At 40.1% G+C, this 23,632-nt stretch overlaps 1 protein-coding gene across 1 annotated transcript in view; it reads left to right on the forward strand.

The window, feature by feature from the left end:
- The window catches only part of LOC119789412 (T-lymphoma invasion and metastasis-inducing protein 2), a 75,998-nt gene that overhangs the window by 13,353 nt on the left and 39,013 nt on the right, over window positions 1–23,632 (forward strand). The window contains exon 2 of the mRNA XM_038294289.1: window positions 22,980–23,122. The gene's annotated coding sequence lies outside the window, so the exon portion shown is untranslated. The remainder of the gene's footprint in view (window positions 1–22,979; window positions 23,123–23,632) is intronic.

Genomic DNA, 23,632 nt, shown 5'->3' on the forward strand with positions numbered 1-23,632 from the left:
ATGCTGACGTCATGTTGTTTACAACCAGGGCGGGAAATTCCCACACTGAGGACCAGATGTGGCTGCAGTTTATCTGCTGGTCCGTTTGGCAGGAAGCCGACGGAGCGGTTAAATATAAAAGCTGCTGTTCTGCATTTAACTCAGAGACACACAGGAAGCAGGAGGTTCCTCAGCCGTTAACTGCAGCACCTTTATGCAAAGCAAAAGCACAGCTGGGATAATTCCTGAACAGTTTTTCCATTCAAGCCTGCAGCCATTAAACTGGAGTTCCCCACTCTGATAAGAAGCCACCATTTGGTTACCGTCTATGTTATCATGTAATGACTTAAACAGCCTGGGAACGGCTTACAGCGTCCAGTAGACAGTCCCTTCACAAACAACAAAGAGGGTAAAGGAAGCTCTTTCAGTCAGCCATCTTAATGGAAAGATGGAAGAAATACACAAACAATTCAATTCAATCCACTTTATTTATATAGCACCAATTCACAACACCTGTCATCTCAAGGCACTTTACAGTTCACTAGATCATACAGTCAAATGTATTCAAAGTTTTCTATCTAATTAAAACCAGTTGATTGCATCGACTCATTGACTCAAATACAGTCCCTCACACTAAGCATGCTTGTAGCGACAGTGGAGAGGAAAAACTCCCTTTAAACAGGAGGAAACCTCCAGCAGAACCAGGCTCAGTGTGAGCGGCCATCTGCTGAGGCCGACTGGGGTTCAAGGAGACAGAAGCAGACAGAAAAGAAAGCAGGGATACAAAAGGCAACTGTAAATGTGGCCCCGTCCAGGAAACACAAAGCCAGGCAGACGAGCTCCGAGGAGCAAGAGAGCACATCCAGCCACTCACAGTCAGAGAAACAAGACTACACTGAAAAAATAGTTGTTGAAAATTGGGCTGTGTTTAGTCGCTCTGATTTTGTCCCACTTTAGTCCAGTAATTAAAATTGAATCCAAGTTTTCAATGTCTTTTCAACAATCTGAAAATTACGGCTTTTCATCTTTCACTTTTCATCCAAATGTAGATGTTGTTTGGATGTAAATCATTATCTTTTCAACCTATTTTTGCTTCGTGGGAAGAAGTTTTGTCTTCTAGAACAGCGGTCCCCAACCACCGGGCCGAGGACCGGTACCACATATATATATATATATATATATATATATATATATATATATATATATAATTTATCGACGATCAGAGTCTGAGTGATGTTTTATTTTGAAAAACATAAAAAATTGCGGTATTCTCTCCCAATTACATCAGTCGGTGCATCTGTGCCTCTTGTCACAGGTTAGTTCAGGTCAAGACTCATCCTATCTATAACATCCTATCTTTGTGAAGCGGGATTTTCTGTGGTTACAGCGACCAAAACAAAGCTACGGAGCAGACTGGACATCAGGAGCACACTTCGTCTGTCATTTTCTCCGATTACGCCTAGATGGGACTGGCTTGTTGTTTTATTTTTATGCTGCTTGTATTAGATTTTATCATTTTACTTGATCGTATCCAACCACCCCCCCGCCGGTCCGTGAAAATATTGTCTGACATATAGCGGTCCGTGGTGCAAAAAAGGTTGGGGACCGCTGCTCTAGAAAATGCTATGGCCTCTTCTTAAACCTACAAAACCTACTAAACACCTCTTTAGATCACCTAATCTGGGCAAACACAAAAATTTTTTGCCCCTATCGGGTCAGTTCTCCAGTCTTGCGAGAATTTTTTAATCTGGCCACCTTTAGCCTGATCGTGCCTTGTGCCTCCTGTAGTATACATTGGGTAACGAGGGGCGATGAGCCTCTCACAACCACCTCCCAATTAGGAATCGTAGGGTCGGTAGAAAATCAAATACACTATATTGCCAAAAGTATTTGCTCACCTGCCTTGACTCACATATGAGCTTAAGTGACATCCCGTTCCTAATCCATAGGGTTCAATATGACGTCGGTCCACCCTTTGCAGCTAGAACAGCTTCAACTCTTCTGGGAAGGCTGTCCACAAGGTTTAGGAGTGTGTTTATGGGAATTTTTGACCATTCTTCCAGAAGCGCATTTGTGAGGTCGCACACTGATGTTGGACGAGAAGGCCTGGCTCTCAGTCTCCGCTCTAATTCATCCCAAAGGTGTTCTATCGGGTTGAGGTCAGGACTCTGTGCAGGCCAGTCAAGTTCATCCACACCAGACTCTGTCATCCATGTCTTTATGGACCTTGCTTTGTGCACTGGTGCACAGTCATGTTGGAAGAGGAAGGGGCCAGCTCCAAACTGTTCCCACAAAGTTGGGAGCATGGAATTGTCCAAAATGTCTTGGTATGCTGAAGCATTCAGAGTTCCTTTCACTGGAACTAAGGGGCCAAGCCCAGCTCCTGAAAAACAACCTCACACCATAATCCCCCCTCCACCAAACTTTACACTTGGCACAATGCAGTCAGACAAGTACCGTTCTCCTGGCAACCGCCAAACCCAGACCCGTCCATCAGATTGCCAGATGGAGAAGCGCGATTCGTCACTCCAGAGAACGCGTCTCCACTGCTCTAGAGTCCAGTGGCGGCGTGCTTTACACCACCGCATCCGACGCTTTGCATTGCACTTGGTGATGTATGGCTTGGATGCAGCTGCTCGACCATGGAAACCCATTCCATGAAGCTCTCTGCGCACTGTTCTTGAGCTAATCTGAAGGCCACATGAAGTTTGGAGGTCTGTAGTGATCGACTCTGCAGAAAGTTGGCGACCTCTTCGCACTATGCGCGTCAGCATCCGCTGACCCCGCTCCGTCAGTTTACGTGGCCTACCTCTTCGTGGCTGAGTTGCTGTCGTTCCCAAACACTTCCATTTTCTTATAATACAGCTGACAGTTGACTGTGGAATATTTAGGAGCGAGGAAATTTCACGACTGGATTTGTTGCACAGGTGGCATCCTATCACAGTTCCACGCTGGAATTCACTGAGCTCCTGAGAGCGACCCATTCTTTCACAAATGTTTGTAAAAACAGTCTGCATGCCTAGGTGCTTGAATTTATACACCTGTGGCCATGGAAGTGATTGGAACACCTGATTCCAATAATTTGGATGGGTGAGCAAATACTTTTGGCAATATAGCGTATGTCGTAAGGTGGTTGTGGGCAGATCGCTCAGTGGTCAAGCGCAAACAAGAATTCTTCTTCTGCTTCCTCTCAGAAGAAAAACACACTAGCATGACGGGGGTGTGAGTGAAATGGAGTTACTGCTGTAAAATTGACGGTTGTCGCCTTTTCTTTTGAAGGCTTTCAGCACAAAATTGCACAATTGGACAAGGCAACACGTTTCTCTCTAGTGAGCTTCATAATTAACAGGAGGCATTGACACTTTTGTCTTTTTCCTCTTTTACTGGTTTGGCTTCCAGATAGACGAGTCCAAGTAGCGTCATCTCACTGCGGTGCCGAGTCGACATGGATTCCTTTAGGATTTCTAAAAAGTAAAACAATCCACTGGACTTTGTTTCCAAGTTTGAAGACGTTTCGCTTCCCATCCAGGAAGCTTTTTTAATTCAAAATGTCAGGAATAGGGTTTAGATTGAGGCTTTATACAGTATTGGTTAAGAAAACATGCAAATTGAAACGGACGAAATGCTTCCTTTAGGAGATCAGGAGATGAAGACACCATAGTAGTATAGTAGTATGATGAAGCTGGTTATCAGGCCGACCCACAGTTCCTGATGGTTAGTTTGGTTTTATACGATGCCCTGTGAGTTTAAAGATGTTTTTAAAGTAAACCAGGCTGTATAAATGAGAGCAGAGACGCTCCTTTGATGCTGTTGGGTCCCATCGCTCTGATTCTGGACCTCAGCAGAATCCAAACCTTTTGTGTTTGCATGGACGGCTCTTCTGTCTCCAATGTTTTCTCAGCCTTGCTCCGTCCGTTCAGTTAGATCAGCATCATTTTTACAACCCAGGCCAGAAAAACCTTTGTCTTTTGTCTCTGAAATACTTTTTTCACCTCAGCAATTTTACTGTGAAAGCTCCGACATTCCTCTGAGGCTCAGACCCAACCCGGCTGGTACAAACCGCTGAACACCTCTGGGATCATTACCTGCTCTGGAAACAAACGGACCTTTCTCTGCTCTCCACACATCCAGGCCTCTGAGCTTATTTACAACCAAAGCAAAGCTCTCTAATCACGCTTTTTTGGGTTAACAAGGGAAACTTTGTTGACCTGCACTCTCTGGAAACCACAAAACGACTCCAACTGCAGACTTAAAAGGTGCAGAGAGGAGCGGAGGTAAAATCCAAACACTCTGAGGCGTTTCTGGGTAGAAACTGTCGGCACCTGAAGGAAAAAGGTCAGGCGTTATTACAGTTCCTGCTCTTAATTGTGTTTTGGCAGCACTTCCTGTCAGATATGATTACGTTTGACGTAACGGCTAAAATGGAACAATATCTTAGAGAGGTTGGGTGGAGACCACACCAGCGGCTCTTTTGTCCGGACTTTTTGGAGCACTCAGCAGCCTGACCACCAACTTAACCAGGTCAGAGGTCAGCTCTCTAAACTGCTGGCTCTGCATGACGGCGAGCAGAGAAGTCCTCACTCACATCTAGTTCTGCTGATGCTTCTCCAGACTTGCAGACCATAAAGTCGTAAAACATATACTCCTTACTTGGGTAGCCTTTTTACCAAGTGCTTTTTTATTTTTACTGAGTAATTTATTGGACGACTACTATTTACCTGAGTACAAATAAGATGAAGTCATGCCACTTTTACTTGAGTAAATGTACCTTTGGTCTTTTGCAGCCAACTGAGCAGCAGCAGAGCTGTCAGCTCTCATGATATTCCTGCTCCTTAGGGAATATCAACAGTCAAAGTTTGCTCTAAACAAATGGCTTTCAGCACTTTTACAGTCTTCTGGAAGTTTTTATCACATAAGTGGAGCGTGGTGTTGAGTAGGCTGTTAATCCGTCATTCACTACTTTAGATAAATCCTCCTTAAATAGGGAGGACGGGGGTACCTGAGCACCACTGATACAAAGGATCCAACAAGATAAATCAACCCAGAATTTCTGCGGTAAATGTTTAGTTGGTCTGAATCATCTGGAGTTGCTGGTTTAAAAATATGTGCTGTGAGAGCCGGAGAGGGGTTGTTGTTTTCTTTCAGCCAGCTGAATGGCAGTGGTGTTGACAGTACTACTTGTTGCTCCACACAAGGGCAGAAAAAACTAGACTGAGTTGGCCGAGGAGGTTCTGCTGAAGGAGATCAGATCTTTGAATTAGGTGTAAAATCTAAGAGGTGCGTCTGCTTTTCAACATTTTAAAACCTTGATATATACCTTGACATTCCTCGATACTGCAGAAGAACCCGAGTTTATTACCATCCTCCATGCTTGATGGCATTTAAAGGGGCCTCATAAGAAAGAACCTCATCTGTTTGCACTGCTTTTAATGGCACTTTTGTATACAAAATGAAAAAAATAAAATCGGTCTCTCTAAGTCTATCTGGATACTTTCTGGACACCAGATCCAGAACCATCTAAAATAAAGAAATAATAACATTCAGGAGACAAACTTCTGGAAGTACTTTAAATATGAAATGATTAAACTTGTTTCAATAAATGATAATTGTTTTTAATTCAGAGTAATTTCCATGTGAATGTGCTTTACTGGAAGGAACACTACTACTGCCACCTACTGGTTTGTGACGTCACGGTGCGGTATCGGCTGTTGATCAAGTCCCAGTGCTGTATCTGGTGTTTGTCACGACGCGCTATTATCCAAGATGGCAATGACCAGTGCATTATGCAAAGCAGAGAGTGACGGATTAATGATGTGTTTTTTCTCTGACCTCTTCAAGTTGGCAATCCAACGACGAACCCGTCCGTGGAGGATCATGAATCGGAAAAGGTGAAATAACAATTTTTTTTCCACTTTTACCCGATGTATAACAGCATCATACTGCCATCTACGTGAGCATTGTCAGTTTAAAGTCGCAGGGAAATCATATTTAGATGTCAAATCAGTCTGGCTTAAACATGTTGTCCCAAAATTTAGAAAATGTATATATATTTTTAAAATCCTGTCCTAAAATCATTTTTTTTTAATAATCTTATGCAGGCCAGTTAGTTATACGTTAGCTTGTACACCTAAATTCGGCCAATCATATATCAACTGTCATCTGTCAATCAAATTTTTTCCGCCATAGGGTCTTGATTCATATGTGGCAGCTAATATATGCAACAGATGAAATAATAAATAAGAATAATTTGCTTTATCATTGAGTTACGTCCCAGTGTTTACAGGGTCAGCAATTTAGTGCTATGTTGTCCCAATGTAATTTACCTTTGGGAACCTACTAGCACTAATTTGCTAACTTAGCAAGATGCTTCCTATATACCGGCCACAATCAAACTTGCTTGCAAACCTTCCGCCACAACAATCCTTCCCCCTTGATAAACAACCAATCACATTCATTCTATTCACTCGTGTAAAGTCGAGCACCACTCGGGAGAATTTGGAACTGACACCGTAGGAACAGCCGCTTCCCTACGACTTTAACTATAGCTGTGGTGAATTTCAATGGTGAAGTCCTCTGGAAATCTTCAATAATTGTTGTTGATTGCAGATCTGTCTAGTAGTTCTCATTGATTTTGAGTTCTCAATCATTTTGTAAAGCGGAGAGAATGGCGCTAGGCTTACCGCACCGTGACGTCACTGCCGGAAGATGGCAGGAGGGAGGGGTTACTATATCTAAGCAAAAATGGCCGCTCCCGGACTCGGTGATCCCAACGAAAACAATTGTTTTTATTATTTTACTGATTAACGCTAAATTCATTAAATCACGGCAAACATAGTAGTTTTAGGTATAGATAATGATCCATTGACTTTAAAATCCTCCAGGAGAAATTGGATATCCATGTTTAGAAAGAAAAGAAACTCCTAGAAATTCGGGTTTGGTGCATTTATCTCAGGTGCCTTTTAGGCTGCCTAAGAGTTTTTCCTCTCCACTGTCGCTACAAGCATGCTTAGTGTGAGGGATTGCCTTCGAGTCAATGAGTCGAAGCAATCAACTGGTTTTCCTTTGATAGAAAACTTTGAATAAATTTGGCTGTATGATCTGGTGAACTGGAAAGTGCCTTGAGATGACATGTTGTGAGTTAGTGCTATAGAAATAAACTGAATTTAATTGAATTAAATATGCCTAAGGGTGCTAGATTCTCATGATGAGACGCTAAAAGCGACAATGGCAAATATTTCAGTCTATCTTCCTTCCAGAAGCCGTTCAGGTTTCATTCAGACGATGTTTCCCAGATTATTGCTCCATGTTTTCCAGTTAAATGCGAGTCTGTTTCCAGTTGGTTTAACCTCCTCCAGGCTGTGTTGATCCTGTGGTCCAACTTTATTTACACAAACTTGAGTCTAACCACAGAATCTTGCTAATTTCTCTGTGTTTACACGTGTTTGCATGGACGTGTTTGGGTTCCTGCCGCTGGCCAGTTCTTCAGCTGTGGGTTTAAACGCAGCAGTCTGAATCTACTGCCTGCTTTTGACTCATTAAACCTGCGGAGAAACTGGACCGTAAGAACAAATAGTTTCTTTGAAGGCAGAAACCTTGCTGGTTCTTGTTCTTGTGTGTTTGTTGTAACTGGTTTTCTGTTTGGAGTTCTCAGAGGGAGTAAAACCTCCGTCGGAGGCGGTCGCTCTGGTTTGGACTAATTTAGCTGCAGAACACCGCAAACGTTATCAAAAGCTGCAATTTGAGCTGTGATGACTCATTTGTTTCACTAAATGATGCTGCTGGAAAACGATCTGATAGACGGAGATCAAAGATTCAATTCTAGAGCTATAATGCTTAGAAACATGCAGCTTGACCCTGAACACTCTGACCTCTGACGTTTGTTTGTGAAGCATCTTATAATATGCAGGAAATTTTCATGAACCATCAGAGATTTTTGCCACATTTGAAAAAATCATAGTCTTCCTCTCCTGCAGAATCATCCTTCAAAGTCTGAAAAGCTTGAAAACAGATTTTCAGAGCTTTCCGGCTTGAGAGAATTTTAGATTTACGATGATGTCAATCTTCTGATTTTGACATAAAAAAAATCAGAAATGCGTGGATTTGAACTGCTTTCATGTCTTCAGTTTTATTTCAAAATGCCCACAATCCAAGAATCTCAGAGTCTAAAAAACACCCAAAGTTTTTTCCACTCAGTTTTTTTCAGAATTGTACTTTCCTAAATTGAGCTATAGCCTCTTTTAACCGAAGGATTGGCAAGAGTTTTATATCAAAGTTGATATAACTCTCATTCAATAGGGTTTAAATTTCTACATCAGCGTTTCCACTCTGCCCAGATTGCTTCACCGCAAACCATCCAAAAGACAACAAAAAAATCACTATAGCAACTAGTTACTTAATACATTTTTCTCTCTAAAGACTGTTTTACATGTCAACGACCCTAATCTCCCTATTTCATTTATTTTTTATTTTGAGACTAAAGTCTTAATATTACGAGAATAAAGTTGTAATATTACGAGAATGAAGTCATCATACAACAACCCGTTTGAGAAAGAAAGCTTGGAGCTCCGCCCAGCAGATGACAGCTGACCAGCTCCACCAATCAGCAACCAGAGTCCACTTTGACATCCTATCCAATTTGATGCTGCTGCTAAAAGATTTTCTGATTTGTCAAACCGATGCACACATGATGTTCCACATTCCTCTCATTTTATTCTCGTAACTTTATGACTATTCTTGTGGCGACTTTTTTCTCGTAAAATATTACGACTTTATTCTCATAATTTTATGACTTTATTCTCTTATTAGGACTTTATTCAAAAATGGATGACGGAGGAGACTCATCCACGACCTCCGACACTAAACTCTCCTCCTCTTGCATGTTTCCGCTGTCCATAGCGTTCCTTGACAGCGTCGTTGCTACTTGGTCCCATTGTAATTTCCCATTGGGAACCTGCTAGCACAAAGCCGCTAACTGGTTAGCAAGGTGCTTCCAACAAACCGGCCTCCAACCCAAACGTGCTTGCAAACCTTCCGCCAAAACAATCCCGCCCCCTTGATAATCGACCAATCACATTCACTTTATTCACTTGTGTAAATTCGGGCACCAATCGGGAGGATTCGGAAATGTAACAGTTGGAGCAGCTGTTTCCCTATAAAAAAAATCTGGAAGATGAAGTGGTTTTTAACGCCCCTGCCTTCCAAGATGGATATCATGGCTTTGATCTCAGCCTGAGTCCTTTTTGTACCCAAAATGTAAACATTTTTTTGGACCTTAGCTAATTTCTTTCGATGTTTCATAGTTATTAAAATTAGATCCACTTTACTCCTTTTTTTGTACAAATGTAGGCCTTTTTAGGTGAAACAAAGAAGCGGATCAGCATTGAACACTGGCTGTTTTGACACCCTTAAAGTGTTTACAGTTGCTATGCCAACATCCTTACGTACGTTGAAACATTTGCTGTGGACTCTGGCTCCTTTTCCCACTATCTGACCATTGTTAAGGCTCCTACCTTTGAGCTTCTAATCATTCAGGCAGGATATTGCTCCCTATGGTCAGTGGGTGAACCAGCACTGTAACGACATTTCTTCCACCATTTGTACCCAATTCTTTAGCTGATACAGAGAGATGCAGAACTCATATTAAATTTCTGTTTAGCTGAGATTGTCAAGAATGGTGGAAAGGAAAAGCTAGTTTATTATGTAGCATCACTCTTATGGGGAAAACCAAAGCTTTTTCAAAAGGTGTACATAACATAGAAAAGCTTGTTTGAATTCAGATATTAAAGTCAAATTTCAATCAGACTTTAGACTAAAGTTTAATTTAGTCTAAAGTTCACAGATATCGTTTCTCTGACTGTGTCTCCTGATGCTTTGTGAGTACATCTGGGTCCTTGGGGGGCCTCACCGAGGCATCTGGGCTCTGAATAGACTGCGTGACATCAGACACTCGCCTCCTGTTTTGTCTGTCGAGGCTTTTATGGAAAATAAATGAGGGTTTATTCAGCACACTCAGACACTGAGAGAAACCTGGACGCTTGATTCAGCCATGCTGTCGGAGCCTCACTGATACTCTCTGTCGTTCCAAGTACTGAGCAACTACAGCATTTAGACCATTTAGACTGATCTGAGGACCTCCATCAGTCCCAGAGGGGCCACCAGCGGTCTTTATAATTTAATCATGGAGCTGTCAGTTCCAGGATCAGCATGGTGCTTTTATCAAGTCTTTTGTGGCAGAAGAAGTGAAGAGAAATCTGTTTCTCCTCCTCTGCAGCGTCTAAACCTTTTCAAGTGACCCATAATTATAGGATGTAGTCTTTGCAGCTGATGTTTCGTCCATTATGATCTATGAAACAGGTAATGTGACATTTACTTGGTGAAGATTCTCAGTCAGCCAGGTCATAGTCATTCCAAATAAAAAAAATTAAAAACAATCCAATGGACTTTGTTTCCAAGAAGCTTTTTCAATTTAAAATGTCAAAATGTCAACCCAACACTATTTCTGACATTTTGAATTTAAAAAGCTTCTTGGATGAGAAGCGAAACGTCTTCAAACTTGGAAACAAAGTCCAGTGGATTGTTTTTACTTTTCTTTTTCTGGAGTGATATTTAGTTCTTTGTCAGACATAAATTCCGGAAAAGTGTAGTTTTCCTGTTGATCTCTGTCCATTTAGAAGGATAACTGATGGAAATTAATATTTTCCCAACTAGTGATTAATAACAAGGCTTGCAGAAGCCTCCTCTGTCTCTTTTGGAGATCTGGTTTGAGAGTCTGTGTTTCCCCTAATGGAGCTTGTGGTTAATTTTGCCGTTAATTAATCAGACATGTTGGTAGTTGATGGTAGCCTCGTGAGACCATCCTGATCTTGCGAGCTTTCAAGGTTTCACTCGCTAATCAGTCTGGAGACTCTCCGTTAAAGAAAATTTGGAGCCGTTCACCAAACGAACGTCCAATCAGCGTTGGCTTTGAGGCGGGTTGAGGTTTGACGCAACGAGAAGCGTGACAGTTCAGTCTAAAGAACATGGCGGCTTCAGCCGATGAAACTACCGTTAGCGTGGCTATCGAGCAAGTTTTATCGGAATTACAGAGTATTTCTTCACTGAAAGAAGAGCAAAACACTGCTCTGGAGGCTTTTCTCAGAGGAAAAGATGTTTTTGCTCTTCTCCCGACTCCTCTTCGTCGTCGCTCTGTTAGTACGTCATATGCTTCGTTGATCTGATTGGTTTATTTGGCCCATCTATCACCAACATAGGCCAATCAGCTAACCAGTATTTTCGCCCCTTCCCAAAATTACTTCAACTGAAGGTTCCCAGGATATGCGGAGCAAATCCATCTGGCGGAGTCAGGTTACCTTTTCCCCTGAGGGGGATGGGCCTAGTGCTGCTTCCAAACCAAACCTTATGAACGGTTTTTACCTTTTACCTTATCAGAGTCATGTTTCTGGAGCCTCTGTGGACCCAGATAAAGTGACCCAGACCAAGTAATGGGCCAGACAACTTTGGATTGACACTTTAGAGCAGGGGTCTTCAACATTATCCAGGAAAAGGACCACCAAAATGATGGCGAGATGGAGGGGGGACCCCCTAATAATGTATAGTATAAAATTTTGTTATATCAAACTAGTCCTATAGTCACTCTATTACAGATGGAGTAATATTATGAAAGTAATTTCGCCCTGGGATTGTTAAAGTATTTATGATTTTGATTCTTTGTTGATGGGACAGGTGTCATGAATGAAACAGTGCCCAGCTTGAAAGAGCTCCTCTGTGTCACTGAATGTGTGCATTGATGACTGAAAGACATCTTCTGCCTCCATTTTTCTGTTTACTACAGTGTGTTGAATTTATGTTAATGTTTATTTAAAGACATTTCAATTAGTGGAAAAAATCGCAGGGGAGAATATAAAAAAAAGTCTAATCAACCAAAACTTTCGCGACCACCATGCAGTAAGTCTGTGGACCCCCTAGGGGTAGCGGAGCCCTGTTCAGTTGTCTGCTGTTCTGTCAGGATGCTTTCCTGCACAGCTGTCCATCTCCTGCTTAGAAACGGTCTGGATTAGATCTCAACAATGTCAGCAGGAGGTTTCTGGGTATGGTGGCTGTTGGGTCTCTTTAAAGGGATCCCTCTAGATCAGGCATCCCAAAAGTCGGTCCTTGAGGGCTGCTCTACTGCAGGTTTTAGAGGTTTCCCTGCTCCAGCACAGCAGATTTACATTGATAATTGATGAACAGGCTTTGGTTGAACTGTAATCAACAGGATCAGCTGTACTAAAGCAGAGAAACCTCTAACACCTGTACTGTAGGACATCGGCCCTCAAGAACCGACTTTAGGGATGCCTGCTCTAGATGAACCGATTAGTTTTTGGCAAAATGGAAGTCTCTCCTGAGTACGTTGCCCTCACAACTTGAATACATTAGCCTCATTTGCACTACCCTTTTGAAACCATGCCAAGATTCGTCCAAGCACGGCAACCGAGATAACGGGCATAAATTTCACGCACAACTGAACTGGACCGCTCCAGACACAACCGAACCGCGCTAAGATGGTACTAGTTCATCAGTAGAGCTCAGCTTGGTTCAGTTCTGGCTCAGTTCTCAGATAACAAAGAGCGCATGAGCAGACGGCATCATCTCCTTACAGTCAGCCTCCGTCATTTCAGACATACATAAAAATCCTAGCTTCCCTACCGTGCCACACGATTTCCAGTGATGATTCTGCTTAGCAGTGCGATGAACCTCAACGCCTGTTGTTTCCTGCATCTGTAAGCCCTGATTAGACTATCGTTTGTCGTATCAACTTCCCAAAAGCCAACTCTGACAAGTAAATTCACCAAAGCCGCCGCCATGTTGATTTGCTTGTTTCCCTCTAGAGAGCAGTAGTTCCGTAGATCGCCACTAGGAGGCGAGGAACTGTGATAGCGTGGTGTGTAAACGGTCATAAAGAACCAAGTTCAGCACTGTAATCTGATCCAAGCTCGGCACGGATCGGGTTTCAGAGGGTAGTGTAAATGGGGCTTTTGTCTAACAACATTTGATGTCAATACTTTATCAACCTTTTCAGATGATTAAATATAAAACATACTGAGTTTATCAGCACCAACCCGGATTCTGTTATCAATTTCAATGTCTTTAAGAGATTCAGTCAATATAAAATCACACTGCAAAAAATCTAAATCTTGATAAGTCATTTTTTTCTTAAAATAAGTGCATTTGTTCTTGAATTAAGGAGATAAGAGACATCTTGCCAATGGAACAAGACAATTTAGATTTAAAATAAGAAAACACAATTGCATTCTCTTATTTCAAGAGAATACTATCTAATTATCTTATTTTAAGAGTAAAAATACTGATTCCATTGGCAAACTATCTCATTTACCTACTCAAATCAAGGGTAAATACACTTAATTTAAGAAATTTTTACTTATTTCTAGATCGTTTTTCCAGTGCATGGCTGGATGAGCATTGCCCTGCAAAAACGATCTAGAAATAACTGAAAAAATGTATTGAATTAAGATTATTTACCCTTAATTTGAGTAGATAAATAGTATGATTTGCCAATGGAATGAGTATTCTTACTCTTAAAATAAGATATTTAGATAATATGCACTTGAAATAAGACAATGCAGTTGTTTTTTCTTATTTCAAATGTCTTGTTCCAATGGCAAAGTGTTTCACTTACCTCCTTAATTAAAGAACACACGCACTGGTTTTAAGAAAAAAAATGACTTATTTAGATTTCCATGTTTTGTTTGTGATCAGTCGGCCCTAAATCCCCCCCCGACTTGTTTTTGTGGACTTCCAATCATTTTGCTGCTGTGCTTTCCATACTTAAAAAAAATAAAATAAAATAAAAAGTAGAAGAAACGATCTATTTTAAAATGTGTAATTTTACCAAAAGCAGGAACAGGAAAAAGACTCATTTTAGTTGTTGTCCGTTTTAAATGAAATGAAAAATCAGATCATGTTGGGTTTTAAGATCAGTTTTGATATTTGTAGAGTAAAACCTCTGTGTTGTACTGCTCCATCTTTAATTTAGTAACTGCTCTAATATCCTAAATGTTTGTCTCATAATTTAGTCATCAAATCAAATTCAGCAGATTTAAGTCGATCGTTAGATTAGATGGTGTTAAAGTTCTTAGCAGATGTGTGATTATTTGATTCCTGACCAACTGCAACTCGGATTTATTGGTGACCTCTAGATAACCCTGAGCTGGTTAAAGTAAACTGCATTGGATCCAGGATCAGATCTGATTATTCCTCCACACCAGCGCCACTCTTTGTTTCTATTAGAGGTGATCGATCCGCTGGAGCCGCTGAACGGCCTGCTGGGAGGAACCTTGGTGATTCTGGCATTTGTAATAATTTACATTTATGTTCAGGTTTAGCTTTAGGTTCTCAATAACCTGGACGGATGGAAAAAGATCCGATTTTTTTTCTAATCATGCAGGAACCCCCCTGCTGACCCCCTCCACCTCTTATAAAAGGTGCTTTAGTTTTCTGCTTTGGAAGCAGGCGCAGCGACAGCAGCTCCACCAAACCCAGCGCTTAGCCGCACCTCCAGAACCGGGGGGCTCCGCCCGTCTGCTCACAGCTAAGGACAAGGAGCCCAGTCAGCCCTACAGGAAGCACACTTCCTCTTCCCTCCTCCATCCAGGCACACTTCCTCTGGTGAGGAAAGTGGCTGCAGCTCCTCCTCCTCCTGCTGCTCCTTATCTAATCTTCTTTGTGCTTTCCCATGAGGAGGAGAAGGAGGAGGAAGAACTGTGATGAATGGTTGATCCACAGTAGGAAGAAGTGATCTTGGTTCCTGCAGAGAGGACTCTCCCATCAGTGTTCTTAGTGTAAACGGATTAAAACCAACCACTGAACTGGTTTCTGTCCCTCCTGCTGGTACCAGCTGGTCTGGACTTCCTGCAGTCTTTAAGGTTTTTTCTCTGAAAAAGTGTGAACTCTAACAGCAGGTTCCTGAAACACACGGATGTTTAATTTGGATAAACCACCAGATATTCACGGCCGGATTAATTAAAATCAGGTAGAGAGCTCAGAGTATCACCTGCTGCTCACCTGGGAGATGATGAACTTCAACCTGCAGGTTTATTAAGTCATTTGGTAGATTGACTGGTTTTATTACGGTGAATTTTGATATATTTTTAAAGCGATGATCCTGACCTGGTAGAAAAAATCTGCAAAAATCAGAAAAAAATAAAATAAGATCACATTTCCTTCTTACTACTTTTTATCCATCCGATAAAATCATCTATTTTATTTTGCTTCCATTTTTGTTTATTCCATCCTTCCATTATCATTCCCTATTTTGTTGTCTTATTTCTTTCTTTCTTTATTTATTTTTTCTTTCTTTCTTTCTTTCTTTCTTTCTTTCTTTCTGTCTTGTTTTTTTGCACAGCTTCTTGTTTTTTTTATTTATTTATTTTTTTCTGTGAACAGTTTGTTGTTCATTTTCTGAAGTTAGAGCATAGAGGAGCATTTTATAGTTTTCCATTTACCTCGCTGTGTTTTTGCCTCATTTAATTTGTTAGGAAACTTTTATTTTGGTAACCCCGCACTATTTATACATACAGTATGATGTGTGTTTTTCCTTCTCTCTAACATCTATTCTAGTTTTTGATTCATATTTGTATTTGCTTTTTATAAATAGTTTATTTAGTGACATGGGAAACTTTTTGTCTAATGTGTTTGCTGTGCTAAAGTCCTCAGTTTCCTTATTCTATTCTATTCTATTCTATTCTTGGATAGGAACAAGTCCTAACTTAACAGAGTAAAGACTAAAGTAGAATTGAACTTTAAACTAAAGCAATGAGCTTTAATATTTGATGAAGTTTTCTTATGTTGTTCTTGTAGCCATTAATGATGCAGGCATTAATTAGCCTTCATGATTTCAGCTTTTATTTTCAGTCCAAGTTTTATTAAAGTCTAACCATTCTGAATCCATAGAAACAATCGGGGAGATAAAATCCTTCTGGAAGATCTTCTGGTGTTTTAGTTTTGATTGCATTCCTCCACACAAACAACCATCATCAGACTGAAACAGAGACATAGAGTTTCAGGACTTTAACTAGGCCATCTTAAAGTGTATCTGAAGCTCATGAAGTCAGAGGATCAGCTGGACGTTTGTCTCCAGAGAACAGGTGGCATTCCTCTGAGCTGCATTCATATTTTTATTCAGATCTGATGGATTCTTTCAATCTTCTGGCCTCAAGCCGGCCTGAACCGGGGGGAGGAGCTGATGGGGGGGTGAGGGTCTTTGTCTAGGAAGAATGGTGAGGGGGTCGCCTGCGGCGGAGCGTCCTGCCAGCCGGCAGATGGTCGATGGGTTGGTTGAGCAGACAAAAGTGAGCTGCAGATTTTCTTCTTTCAGAGCAGCTCGTCTGAGGAGAAGAACACAAAGCATCAGCGACCGGAGGAGGGGGTGAAGGTCTGCCGCTCTCAGCGTAACTTCAACCAGTTTAAGAACACGTCTAAGGAGGCAGAGGGGGAAATTTAACTTTAAATCCTGTAGATCTCTCCAGCGTCATGTTAAACATCTCATAGTGGTGGAAGCAGCTAATCGTCACTGACGGGATTTCTGTAAAGATATCAAACGGCTGAAGTCGCTGTTTCCCTTCAAGTTTCTACATCAGAGTCTTTGGGAACAAACCAAACCTTTAGTCAGTGGCAGCAAAGCATCAAGTAAAGTTCCCCCCTCTGGTCCAATCGGGTTTCTTTCAGAACCATTCCAAAAAAGTAAAAATAAAAACACAATCCACTGGACTTTGTTTTCAATCCAGGAAGCTTTTTCAATTCAAAATTTCCGAAATAGCGTTGAGTTCCAGGCTTTATAGAGGGGATCTAAAACAAATTCTTGTTTTGGTAAAGAAAACATGCAAATTTCAGAACCATTAAATGAGAAAAATGAACAAAAAGTTTGGTATTTCTTTGCATTTTTTTTGTTTTTTGTGAAACTCATGAAAAACCCTCAACATTCAGCTGAAGGTTGAATTTATAAATTCTAATCAAGGTAGAGTTTATAAATTCTGGGGCTTTGGGAGTATTGATATTAAAACAAACGGTGAGATCATATTAATTTTTTATTTCTGCAAAGGTTAGATATTGTTAACCTAAAACGTTAACTAAAAACTAAAACTAAAAACGTTTTAAAGGATATTCTGATTGGATGATGGTCGTCAAGAGCCCAACTCTACTTCCTGATTAACGCACCTTCATCTGGGCCGCCCAGAGATTCAATTCTATTCAGTTTATTTCTATAGCGCCAATTCACAACACATGTCATCTCAAGGCACTTTACAGTTCACCAGATCATCCAGTCAGATTGATTCAGAGTTTTATATCTAAGCAAAATCAGTTGATTGCATCGACTCATTAACTTGAAGGCAATCCCTCACAGAAAGCATGCTTGTAGCGACAGTGGAGAGGAAAAACTCCCCTTTAACAGGAAGAAACCTCCAGCAGAACCAGGCTCAGTGTGAGCGGCCATCTGCTGAGGCCGACTGGGGTTCAAGGAGACAGAAGCAGAGATACAAAAAGCAGCTGTAAACGGCGGCCCCGTCCAGGAAACACACAGCCAGGCAGACGAGCTCCGAGCCAGCTCTCATGTCAGAGGATGAAGAGAGCACATCCAGTTACTCACAGTCAGAGAAACAGGACTACACTGGAAAATAGATGGGTGCAAAGATATTGATCAAGAAGCAGAGGTAGAAGGCAATGGTGGAAAGTAACAAAGTGCATTTACTTCATTACTCTGCTTTACTTGAATAATAATTTCCAGGAAGCTGCCAGTTCCTTAGCTTAGCTTTGTAATCCACTGTTACTCTTTTTAAATGTAATTCAAAAATAGCAGATAGCAGTCCTTAGGACTGAATCTGGAGATTAGAGATTGATTGACATTCCACACATGTAAGAAAACTCAGAGCTGATATTTATTTGTAGTTTATACATTTCATTAAGGCGTTAGTTGTTGCCATGTGGCTGAGTTGTTCCATAGGATGAGTCTCAAAGCAGAGTTCCAGTTTCTCTGTGGTAATAGATTCAACCTTAAGCCTCTCTTCCACAGTAAAGGAATGAGAAGAATCAAGACTCTCCTGTTTTCTTCTTGCTTTGTTTTTATATGAGAAATAATAATCACAATATCAGTCATTATTTTTTGTGGCATTTTTATGCTGAACTTCTTTCCAGGTGGTGTAGAATCTATAACAGGTGGTTCTATGCATTAATGCATCAGGTGATTTCAGAAAGTTACAAGGTTCCTTAAAATATCTCTTGATATTATAACACTTAATTTTTTATGTTTTCAATGCTTAGGTACTTCTTCATACATTGAATACTTTGAATACACTGGAAAAATTATCTAGAATTAAGTTAAAATTTCCTAAATTAAGTGTATTTACCTTTAATTTGAGTCAGTAAATGAGATAGTTTGCCAATGGAATCAGTATTTTTACTCTTAAAATAAGATAATTAGATAAAATGCACTTGAAATAAGAAGATGCAATTGTGTTTTCTTATTTTAAATCTAAATTGTCTTGTCCCATTGGCAAAATGTCTCTTTTTCCTCCTCAATGCAAGAACAAATGCACTTATTTTAAGAAAAAATGACTTATCTAGATTTCGATTTTTTTCCAGTGAAGTGAGCACTTGATCTTTAGATGTTTGACCGATTAACTTTTACTTGTAGCTGAGTAAGATTAAACTATGAGTATTAATACTTTTACTGAAGTACTATGTGTACTGTGGTGGTCAGAAATGTCTCCATGTTTCCTCAAAAGGAAGCTTGTAGATCTCAACCTCAAACCTTCTTTGTCTTTGGTGGAAATTCATCTTATCAGCATTATTTCAATGAGTCCAAAGTAATTTCCACCGCACTGATCTGTCCACATGGACGTGAACAGATACATCTTCATAGAATCAGATCCAGAAGGCCGGAGCAGCATTCAGTTGCGTCTGGACGGTGTTTGTCTGATTGGACATTAGAACCACAGCCTCAGTGTGAAATAATCCAACTGAAAGAAAGCTGTCCTCCTCTTCTAATTAAACCTCCTCTTGGAGTCACAGCTGTCCAGGGTTCATCCCTCTCATTTCAGAGAGAGGTCGGAGGTCGCCGATGCGTTCGAGGGTCAGAGGATCGTCCTCCTTCCTCCTCCTGTGGGACAGGATGGGCGCTGCCGTTCCGGCCGCTTGTTACGCACTGAACCTGGAGTTTGTCGGAACCTCTGACCCCTCAGCGGACCACGCAGGAAATTAGCGTCCAGAGATTCTGTTGCTCTGAAGGAGACGTGTAATTGAGTAATGATTATGTCGATGATGTTTGTTGCTTCAAGCTCAACAGGAAATACAGCTTTGTTCCCTCTGAGTGGAGAAATGTTTGAACTACGCTGTTTGAATCATTGTTTTATTTGGATACTATAAACTGGAATCCATCCGATTTTAGACACAACCGTCCTAATTCTCCTGCTCAATCATTACATCACAATTCTCTATGCTAACCTCCTTCCAGGTTGAATTTAAGAATCATGCTGATATCATATCAGGTCCATATCTGTATCAGTCAATACTAAAATGCTTTGCTAAGCAATGCAACCAGAGTAGTCATGGTAACTTCTTTTTTTATTTGTATTTTTAAACTTTCTTAATGAACTTTAGCATAATTTGGCTTTATGTATTCTGGTGCCACAGATCTATTTTCTTCCATTTCCAAACCCAAAGGATCCATAAAAGATGGATATTAAAACGTGGTAACTTTTCTGTGCCTTCCTGTTATCAGCTAAAAGTCCTGCTCTCTTACAGCCTTTCTGACCTGCAGAAATCAACATGTTCCTTTGAAAAAGCTCATGACATTCTCCCAATCTGTTACATTTAATTTTCTTTAGTCTATAAACAAATTCAACACTGAGATGTTTTGTTTTCAGCGCTGATTATAGAATGTCCATTCTCTTAAAAAAAAATCTGGTTTAAAATAATCAGCCGCTTATACAGTAGTCAATATCTTTTACTGATAATCTTTGTTCCATTTATTAATTAATTGTCTTTGTTTTTATTCTATTGTTAATTTTCTTTTTCTTTTAAATAACAAACAAAAACTTTTACTTCATAAGAATTTAGGTGATGACGTAAAAAAATGTGAACAATAGAGATTTAGCTAGCACAACTGCTGGAAAATAAAATCACAAAAAAGTAATTTTCATTATGTAGTTTAAAAAAACTTCATCTTTTGCATCAATTAGAGGTTTTACAGCTGTAACAAAAGATTAGATGAAATCAGATTAATTTAGGGATCAGATAAGCTTCTGTAATAACTTTTCATTATACAGATTAAAAAGTAGCCTTGCTTTGGTTAAGTTGAATGGATAATTATCTAAAAGAAGCTAATTTTTTTCTCTATTTTTCCCTAATTTAAAGATATATGGGTGTTTTACTGTCATGAAAGAGGACCTCAGCACAACCGTGTTAGAAGCGTTTAGAAAATTTGGCTCACAGCATATCTCTTCTTGTGTGTGAAAATATGTAAATGCGGAAGGTCGCTTGAAGATTCTCAGTCATCCAGGTCATTCGCCAAAAGTTAAAAAACAAACCACTAGACTTTGTTTCAAGACGTTTCTCTTCCCATCCAGGAAACTTTTTCAATTCAAAATGTCAGAAATAGAGTTGAGTTCCAGGTTTTATACAGTAGCCCCACAAAACCTTGTTTTTGTTTTGGAAACATGATCATTGAAATGGATAACCGGGTCCACCCCTTTGGAATGGGGGTCGTTTGGCTTCTTTATTAGCCTGCAATGCCCCATACCTGTCTATGTCTCTGAAAGGAGGTCGTTAAAGGGAATTGTTGCACTAGCTGAACCGGTGAGGTCTTCTGTTCCCCTGTGAAGCGGTTGGGGAACAGAGCTAAGCAACATATTCTCATTATCAGTGCGTATGATATCGTACGAAAAGTTATGCACACTATTTCGTACGTTTTGGACGTTTTTCCTCAAAAAAACAGATCAGTGCGCATGCGTTGGCAGACAGAAAGAAAAAGCAGATCCGCGGACGGACGTAAAAATGGGAAAAACAGTGCAATCATCACTTATTCATGTCTCTAACTGCGTTGCTTGCTGTTTTATATCTTAGGGTTAGGGTCAGGGTTAGGGCTAATTGTAATTTATATTCTATATTTGTGAATGGTGCGTCAGATGCGCATATGACGAAAAAAACGTCCAAAAGGTACGAAATTACGGTGCATAACTTTTCGTACGATTTCATAATGAGAATAGGTTGAGCTAAGCAATGTTTCCCAATATTTTCATCATCTAGTGCAGGGGTCACCAATGCAGTGCCCACGGGCACCAAGGGGCCCTCAAGGACCACATGGGGGGCCCTCTTCGTCTTCTAAAAACAGAAGAACTCACTCAGTGGGTTAAGTTTAATTATTTTTTATTCTGTTGCTCTTCTTTTTAATCATTTATGTATTATTTCATCATGTTAACTATTTCATCATATTTCAGTGGTTTCAAAATGAAAATATTAAAAAGAAAATTAAAATGAATAAGAGAATAAAATAAGAATAAAAAAGAGATTTTATGGATGAGATTTACTGTAGGTGAACACTTTTCCCTCCAGTTCATAGGTCAGTATTGGTAGCCATTCCTATGACTTGGTAGCCATGAAGTAGCCCTCAGCCTTAAAAAGGTTGGTGACCCCTGGTCTAGTGTTTGCAGGGAGCTCATTGGTTTAGATTTTCTTATTTTTAAAGTAAATTGGTGGTTTTTACGGAAGAGGATTAGGGCCACTGGAAAAAAAAAAAAGTAAACTGATTTTTAAATTTTATTTCAGTTTAACATGGGAAAAAAGTCAGAATTCTGAGAAAAAAGTCAGAATTCTGAGAAAAAAGTCAGAATTCTGACTTTTTTCCCATACTATACTGAAATAAAATAAAAAAAATCAGTTAACATTTTTTTTTTTTTTTTCCAGTGGCCCTAATCCTCTTCCGTAGGTTTTATTGTTGGAAGTAAACAGAAAATTTCTTTAGTTTCAGTTTTTCTGTTTCTGCTCATTGCAGCAACAGATGCAACTTGTCAGAAATACGTCACATCAAGGGTGTAACTCTGTGATGAAAGTTGGTGGACCTACAGTTACTCCACACAAACGCATTCAATAGGGTTTGTATTTCCCAAAAATTAACTATTTAAAAAAATACAATTTATGTTTATATGTAGTTAGAAGTTAATGTATAAAAACAGGATAAATAACAGCCGATTCCGATTCCAACAGCAATATATCATGCCTCCCTAGCATGCACACAATTTCAATTTCATTCATCCATCCATCAATCCATCCAGAAAAATGTGGATTGATTGATTGATGTTTTCCTTTTAGCTACATTAGTGAATATCCTCCTTCAAAACCAGCAAAATCAAATTAAGAAATTAGTCCCACATATTGCCAAAGTCTACTTATTGAACTTAGTCCTTCAGAAAGTTACGCCTGTGCTTCACGTTTAGTTTAAATGGAGGGAAGGGGAGCCACATTGGACTGTTAATGCATTGAAATGTTTCCGACCAGAAGCAGAGGTTGGTCCAGTTCTTTTTAGAGGTTTATCCTCTCCAGGCTGGGTTGAAAAACCTCTGCATCACTGCTGGTTTAGGTTCTCTCATTTGTTCCTGCTGTTATTTCTGCTTCAGCGTGTTTCAGTAAATAGTGAAAGTGAGCTGCAACATCTCAGGGACACCCAAAATGATGATTAACTGGAGTCTGTTGTTCTTGGTGGTTGAACATTTGCAGCCCGATGAGCTCAGCCTGCAGATTCATGTTTGACAGGAAAAAAAAAAGAGGCAGAAGAAAAGAAAACCAGGCGAAAATTGCTCAGCATTCCAGAAAACCAAAATAAACAGGAGAAGGACAAGGTCTGGTTTCAGAAACAGAAACGTCATGGAAGAGAGGGAGGAGGGTCGTACAAAAGGAAAGTCTGTGTGCCGAGGCTCACAAAGCCCCTCCCTGCTTCTGTTCTCCCCCAACAGATGAGCTGATGTGAAGACTGGGGACGAGCGACATAGGCTTAGACACAAAGAGAGAGAGAGGGAGCAGCTGGGAGGACGGAGAGCTCCAGTGAAGAGGAGGAAGGAGGACGAGCATGAAGACGCAGCTGAGGATCTGAAAACTGGTGAAACTCTTTCATCATTGTCATTCACTCATTAACTGAAAGCTTTATTTTAATTTTACCTCCCTGTTAAATGTTTTTTTTTCTGCTTGAGGAAAAGTTTTTAGATTATTTCTGCTTTTTTCTGATGTTAAACCAAACAGGTGGAAGCTACAGGTTGTGCAGCAGACCTGTAAAAGTTTTCCTGGTTGGTTTAATAATGTTAAAATGCATGCATTCATAAAAGGAACATCAGATTATAAAATGTTAAGAGGAGAAGGGAAACCAGGATGTTGATCAGTCCACTGGAAAAAAAATCAAAATCTAGATAAGTAATTTTTTCTTAAAATAAGTACATTTGTTCTTGAATTGAGGAGGTAAAAGAGACATCTTGCCAATGGAACAAGAGAATTTACACTTAAAATAAGAAAACACAATTGCCTTGTCTTATTTCAAGTGCATATTATCTAAAAACTTTAAGAGTAAAAATACTCATTCCATTGGCAAATCATCAAATTTACCTTCTCAAAGTAA

This window comes from Cyprinodon tularosa, unplaced genomic scaffold (genome assembly GCF_016077235.1).
Source record: "Cyprinodon tularosa strain WSP-4 unplaced genomic scaffold, ASM1607723v1 ctg338, whole genome shotgun sequence".
Lineage (NCBI taxonomy): Eukaryota > Metazoa > Chordata > Actinopteri > Cyprinodontiformes > Cyprinodontidae > Cyprinodon > Cyprinodon tularosa.